We start from the raw sequence: 7,607 nt of genomic DNA, 5'->3' as shown, positions 1-7,607 counted from the left end.
TGTATGGGTGTGTGTTACATTACATTCACTAGTAGGAGTGAGAAAAACATCACGGGGTGGTGCGCATTGTATGGGTGTGTGTTACGTTACATTCACTAGTAGGAGTGAGAAAAACATCACTGGGTGGTGTGAATCAGAGGGTCTGAATTAGGATAGGCAGTGAGTGGCAATATAGGATGGAGAAAAGCACCGCGGGTGGTCAGCATGGGGAGGTCAGGGAACATGCAGTGGCAATGTAGGATAGGTTTCTGAAAAACATCGCGGGGTGGTGCGCATTGTATGGGTGTGTGTTACATTACATTCACTAGTAGGAGTGAGAAAAACATCACGGGGTGGTGCGCATTGTATGGGTGTGTGTTACATTACATTCACTAGTAGGAATGAGAAAAACATCACAGGGTGGTGTGAATCGGAGGGTCTGAATTAGGCTAGGCAGTGAGTGGCAATGTAGGATGGAGAAAAGCACCGCGGGGTGGTCAGCATGGGGAGGTCAGGGAACATGCAGTGGCAATGTAGGATAGGTTTCTGAAAAACATCACGGGGTGGTGCGCATTGTATGGGTGTGTGTTACGTTACATTCACTAGTAGGAGTGAGAAAAACATAACGGGGTGGTGCGCATTGTATGGGTGTGTGTTATATTACATTCACTAATTGGAGTGAGAAAAACATCACGGGGTGGTGCGCATTGTATGGGTGTGTGTTGCATTACATTCACTAGTAGGAGTGAGAAAAACATCACGGGGTGGTGCGCATTGTATGGCTGTGTGTTACATTCACTAGTAGGACTGAGAAAAATATCACGGGGTGGTGCGCATTGTATGGGTGTGTGTTACATTACATTCACTAGTAGGAGTGAGAAAAACTTCACGGGGTGGTGCGCATTGTATTGGTGTGTGTTACATTACATTCACTAGTAGGAGAGAGAAAAGCATCACGGGGTGGTGCGCATTGTATGGCTGTGTGTTACATTACATTAACTAGTAGGAGTGAGAAAAACATCACGGGGTGGTGGGAATCGGAGGGTCTGAATTAGGATAGGCTGTGAGTGGCAATGTAGGATGGAGAAAAGCACCGCGGGTTGGGCAGCATGGGGAGGTCAGGGAACATGCAGTGGCAATGTAGGATAGGTTTCTGAAAAACATCGCGGGGTGGTGCGCATTGTATGGGTGTGTGTTACATTACATTCACTATTAGGAGTGAGAAAAAGAACACGGGGTGGTGCGCATTGTATGGGTGTGTGTTACATTACATTCACTAGTAGGAGTGAGAAAAACATCACGGGGTGGTGCGCATTGTGTGGGTGTGTGTTACATTACATTCACTAGAAGGAGTGAGAAAAACATCACGGGGTGGTTCGCATTGTATGGGTGTGTGTTACATTACATTCACTAGTAGGAGTGAGAAAAACATCACGGGGTGGTGCGCATTGTATGGGTGTGTGTTACGTTACATTCACTAGTAGGAGTGAGAAAAACATCACTGGGTGGTGTGAATCAGAGGGTCTGAATTAGGATAGGCAGTGAGTGGCAATATAGGATGGAGAAAAGCACCGCGGGGTGGTCAGCATGGGGAGGTCAGGGAACATGCAGTGGCAATGTAGGATAGGTTTCTGAAAAACATCGCGGGGTGGTGCGCATTGTATGGGTGTGTGTTACATTACATTCACTAGTAGGAGTGAGAAAAACATCACGGGGTGGTGCGCATTGTATGGGTGTGTGTTACATTACATTCACTAGTAGGAGTGAGAAAAACATCACGGGGTGGTGCGCATTGTATGGGTGTGTGTTACATTCACTAGTAGGAGTGAGAAAAACATCACGGGGTGGTGCGCATTGTATGGGTGTGTGTTACATTACATTCACTAGTAGGAGTGAGAAAAACATCACGGGGTGGTGCGCATTGTATGGGTGTGTGTTACATTACATTCACTAGTAGGAGTGAGAAAAACATCACGGGGTGGTGCGCATTGTATGGGTGTGTGTTACATTACATTCACTAGTAGGAGTGAGAAAAACATCACGGGGTGGTGCGCATTGTATGGGTGTGTGTTACATTACATTCACTAGTAGGAGTGAGAAAAACATCACGGGGTGGTGCGCATTGTATGGGTGTGTGTTACATTACATTCACTAGTAGGAGTGAGAAAAGCATCACGGGGTGGTGTGAATCGCAGGGCCTGAATTAGGATAGGCAGTGAGTGGCAATGTAGGATGGAGAAAATCACCGCGGGGTGTTCAGCATGGGGAGGTCAGGGAACATGCAGTGGCAATGTACGATAGGTTTCTGAAAAACATCCCGGGGTGGTGCGCATTGTATGGGTGTGTGTTACATTACATTCACTAGTAGGAGTGAGAAAAACATCACGGGGTGGTGCGCATTGTATGGGTGTGTGTTACATTGCATTCACTAGTAGGAGTGAGAAAAACATCACGGGGTGGTGCGCATTGTATGGGTGTGTGTTACATTACATTGACTAGTAGGAGTGAGAAAAACATCTCGGGGTGGTGCGCATTGTATGGGTGTGTGTTACATTACATTCACTAGTAGGAGTGAGAAAAACATCACGGGGTGGTGCGCATTGTATGGGTGTGTGTTAAATTACATTCACTAGTAGGAGTGAGAAAAACATCACGGGGTGGTGCGCATTGTATGGGTGTGTGTTACATTACATTCACTAGTAGGAGTGAGAAAAACATCATGGGGTGGTGCGCATTGTATGGGTGTGTGTTACATTACATTCACTAGTAGGAGTGAGAAAAACATCACGGTGTGGTGCGCATTGTATGGGTGTGTGTTACATTACATTGACTAGTAGGAGTGAGAAAAACATCTCGGGGTGGTGCGCATTGTATGGGTGTGTGTTACATTACATTCACTAGTAGGAGTGAGAAAAACATCACGGGGTGGTGCGCATTGTATGGGTGTGTGTTACATTACATTCACTAGTAGGAGTGAGAAAAACATCACGGGGTGGTGCGCATTGTATGGGTGTGTGTTACATTACATTCACTAGTAGGAGTGAGAAAAACATCACGGGGTGGTGCGCATTGTATGGGTATGTGTTACATTACATTCACTAGTAGGAGTGAGAAAAACATCACGGGGTGGTGCGCATTGTATGGGTGTGTGTTACATTACATTGACTAGTAGGCGTGAGAAAAACATCTCGGGGTGGTGCGCATTGTATGGGTGTGTGTTACATTACATTCACTAGTAGGAGTGAGAAAAACATCACGGGGTGGTGCGCATTGTATGGGTGTGTGTTACATTACATTCACTAGTAGGAGTGAGAAAAACATCACGGGGTGGTGCGCATTGTATGGGTGTGTGTTCTATTACATTCACTAGTAGCAGTGAGAAAAACATCACGGGGTGGTGGGCATTGTATGGGTGTGTGTTACATTACATTCAGTAGTAGGAGTGAGAAAAACATCACGGGGTGGTGTGCATTGTATGGGTGTGTGTTACATTACATTCACTAGTAGGAGTGAGAAAAACATCACAGGGTGGTGTGAATCGGAGGGTCTGAATTAGGCTAGGCAGTGAGTGGCAATGTAGGATGGAGAAAAGCACCGCGGGGTGGTCAGCATGGGGAGGTCAGGGAACATGCAGTGGCAATGTAGGATAGGTTTCTGAAAAACATCACGGTGTGGTGCGCATTGTATGGGTGTGTGTTACGTTACATTCACTAGTAGGAGTGAGAAAAACATCACGGGGTGGTGCGCATTGTATGGGTGTGTGTTACATTACATTCACTAGTAGGAGTGAGAAAAACATCATGGGGTGGTGCGCATTGTATGGGTGTGTGTTACATTACATTCACTAGTAGGAGTGAGAAAAACATCACGGGGTGGTGCGCATTGTATGGGTGTGTGTTACATTACATTGACTAGTAGGAGTGAGAAAAACATCTCGGGGTGGTGCGCATTGTATGGGTGTGTGTTACATTACATTCACTAGTAGGAGTGAGAAAAACATCACGGGGTGGTGCGCATTGTATGGGTGTGTGTTACATTACATTCACTAGTAGGAGTGAGAAAAACATCACGGGGTGGTGCGCATTGTATGGGTGTGTGTTACATTACATTCACTAGTAGGAGTGAGAAAAACATCACGGGGTGGTGCGCATTGTATGGGTATGTGTTACATTACATTCACTAGTAGGAGTGAGAAAAACATCACGGGGTGGTGCGCATTGTATGGGTGTGTGTTACATTACATTGACTAGTAGGAGTGAGAAAAACATCTCGGGGTGGTGCGCATTGTATGGGTGTGTGTTACATTACATTCACTAGTAGGAGTGAGAAAAACATCACGGGGTGGTGCGCATTGTATGGGTGTGTGTTACATTACATTCACTAGTAGGAGTGAGAAAAACATCACGGGGTGGTGCGCATTGTATGGGTGTGTGTTCTATTACATTCACTAGTAGCAGTGAGAAAAACATCACGGGGTGGTGGGCATTGTATGGGTGTGTGTTACATTACATTCAGTAGTAGGAGTGAGAAAAACATCACGGGGTGGTGTGCATTGTATGGGTGTGTGTTACATTACATTCACTAGTAGGAGTGAGAAAAACATCACAGGGTGGTGTGAATCGGAGGGTCTGAATTAGGCTAGGCAGTGAGTGGCAATGTAGGATGGAGAAAAGCACCGCGGGGTGGTCAGCATGGGGAGGTCAGGGAACATGCAGTGGCAATGTAGGATAGGTTTCTGAAAAACATCACGGGGTGGTGCGCATTGTATGGGTGTGTGTTACGTTACATTCACTAGTAGGAGTGAGAAAAACATAACGGGGTGGTGCGCATTGTATGGGTGTGTGTTATATTACATTCACTAATTGCAGTGAGAAAAACATCACGGGGTGGTGCGCATTGTATGGGTGTGTGTTGCATTACATTCACTAGTAGGAGTGAGAAAAACATCACGGGGTGGTGCGCATTGTATGGCTGTGTGTTACATTACATTCACTAGTAGGACTGAGAAAAATATCACAGGGTGGTGCGCATTGTATGGGTGTGTGTTACATTACATTCACTAGTAGGAGTGAGAAAAATTTCACGGGGTGGTGCGCATTGTATGGGTGTGTGTTACATTACATTCACTAGTAGGAGAGAGAAAAGCATCACGGGGTGGTGCGCATTGTATGGCTGTGTGTTACATTACATTAACTAGTAGGAGTGAGAAAAACATCACGGGGTGGTGGGAATCGGAGGGTCTGAATTAGGATAGGCTGTGAGTGGCAATGTAGGATGCAGAAAAGCACCGCGGGTTGGGCAGCATGGGGAGGTCAGGGAACATGCAGTGGCAATGTAGGATAGGTTTCTGAAAAACATCGCGGGGTGGTGCGCATTGTATGGGTGTGTGTTACATTACATTCACTAGTAGGAGTGAGAAAAATATCATGGGGTGGTGCGCATTGTATGGGTGTGTGTTACATTACATTCACTAGTAGGAGTGAGAAAAACATCACGGGGTGGTGCGCATTGTATGGGTGTGTGTTACATTACATTCACTAGTAGGAGTGAGAAAAGCATCACGGGGTGGTGTGAATCGGAGGGTCTGAATTAGGATAGGCAGTGAGTGGCAATGTAGGATGGAGAAAATCACCGCGGGGTGGTCAGCATGGGAAGGTCAGGGAACATGCAGTGGCAATGTACGATAGGTTTCTGAAAAACATCCCGGTGTGGTGCGCATTGTATGGGTGTGTGTTACATTACATTCACTAGTAGGAGTGAGAAAAACATCACGGGGTGGTGCGCATTGTATGGGTGTGTGTTACATTACATTCACTAGTAGGAGTGAGAAAAACATCACGGGGTGGTGCGCATTGTATGGGTGTGTGTTACATTACATTGACTATTAGGAGTGAGAAAAACATCTCGGGGTGGTGCGCATTGTATGGGTTTGTGTTACATTACATTCACTAGTAGGAGTGAGAAAAACATCACGGGGTGGTGCGCATTGTATGGGTGTGTGTTACATTACATTCACTAGTAGGAGTGAGAAAAACATCACGGGGTGGTGCGCATTGTATGGGTGTGTGTTACATTACATTCACTAGTAGGAGTGAGAAAAACATCACGGGGTGGTGCGCATTGTATGGGTATGTGTTACATTACATTCACTAGTAGGAGTGAGAAAAACATCACGGGGTGGTGCGCATTGTATGGGTGTGTGTTACATTACATTGACTAGTAGGAGTGAGAAAAACATCTCGGGGTGGTGCGCATTGTATGGGTGTGTGTTACATTACATTCACTAGTAGGAGTGAGAAAAACATCACGGTGTGGTGCGCATTGTATGGGTGTGTGTTACATTACATTCACTAGTAGGAGTGAGAAAAACATCACGGGGTGGTGCGCATTGTATGGGTGTGTGTTCTATTACATTCACTAGTAGCAGTGAGAAAAACATCACGGGGTGGTGCGCATTGTATGGGTGTGTGTTACATTACATTCACTAGTAGGAGTGAGAAAAACATCACGGGGTGGTGTGCATTGTATGGGTGTGTGTTACATTACATTCACTAGTAGGAGTGAGAAAAACATCACAGGGTGGTGTGAATCGGAGGGTCTGAATTAGGCTAGGCAGTGAGTGGCAATGTAGGATGGAGAAAAGCACCGCAGGGTGGTCAGCATGGGGAGGTCAGGGAATATGCAGTGGCAATGTAGGATAGGTTTCTGAAAAACATCACGGGGTGGTGCGCATTGTATGGGTGTGTGTTACGTTACATTCACTAGTAGGAGTGAGAAAAACATAACGGGGTGGTGCGCATTGTATGGGTGTGTGTTATATTACATTCACTAATTGGAGTGAGAAAAACATCACGGGGTGGTGCGCATTGTATGGGTGTGTGTTGCATTACATTCACTAGTAGGACTGAGAAAAACATCACGGGGTGGTGCGCATTGTATGGCTGTGTGTTACATTACATTCACTAGTAGGACTGAGAAAAATATCACGGGGAGGTGCGCATTGTATGGGTGTGTGTTACATTACATTCACTAGTAGGAGTGAGAAAAACTTCACGGGGTGGTGCGCATTGTATTGGTGTGTGTTACATTACATTCACTAGTAGGAGAGAGAAAAGCATCACGGGGTGGTGCGCATTGTATGGCTGTGTGTTACATTACATTAACTAGTAGGAGTGAGAAAAACATCACGGGGTGGTGGGAATCGGAGCGTCTGAATTAGGATAGGCTGTGAGTGGCAATGTAGGATGGAGAAAAGCACCGCGGGTTGGGCAGCATGGGGAGGTCAGGGAACATGCAGTGGCAATGTAGGATAGGTTTCTGAAAAACATCGCGGGGTGGTGCGCATTGTATGGGTGTGTGTTACATTACATTCACTATTAGGAGTGAGAAAAAGAACACGGGGTGGTGCGCATTGTATGGGTGTGTGTTACATTACATTCACTAGTAGGAGTGAGAAAAACATCACGGGGTGGTGCGCATTGTATGGGTGTGTGTTACATTACATTCACTAGAAGGAGTGAGAAAAACATCACGGGGTGGTTCGCATTGTATGGGTGTGTGTTACATTACATTCACTAGTAGGAGTGAGAAAAACATCACGGGGTGGTGCGCATTGTATGGGTGTGTGT

Source organism: Cavia porcellus, unplaced genomic scaffold, assembly GCF_034190915.1.
Source record: "Cavia porcellus strain 051 isolate PalLab524CR breed Dunkin Hartley unplaced genomic scaffold, mCavPor4.1 scaffold_66, whole genome shotgun sequence".
In the NCBI taxonomy this organism is placed as follows: domain Eukaryota; kingdom Metazoa; phylum Chordata; class Mammalia; order Rodentia; family Caviidae; genus Cavia; species Cavia porcellus.
Note: the sequence above shows the minus strand (reverse complement) of the source record.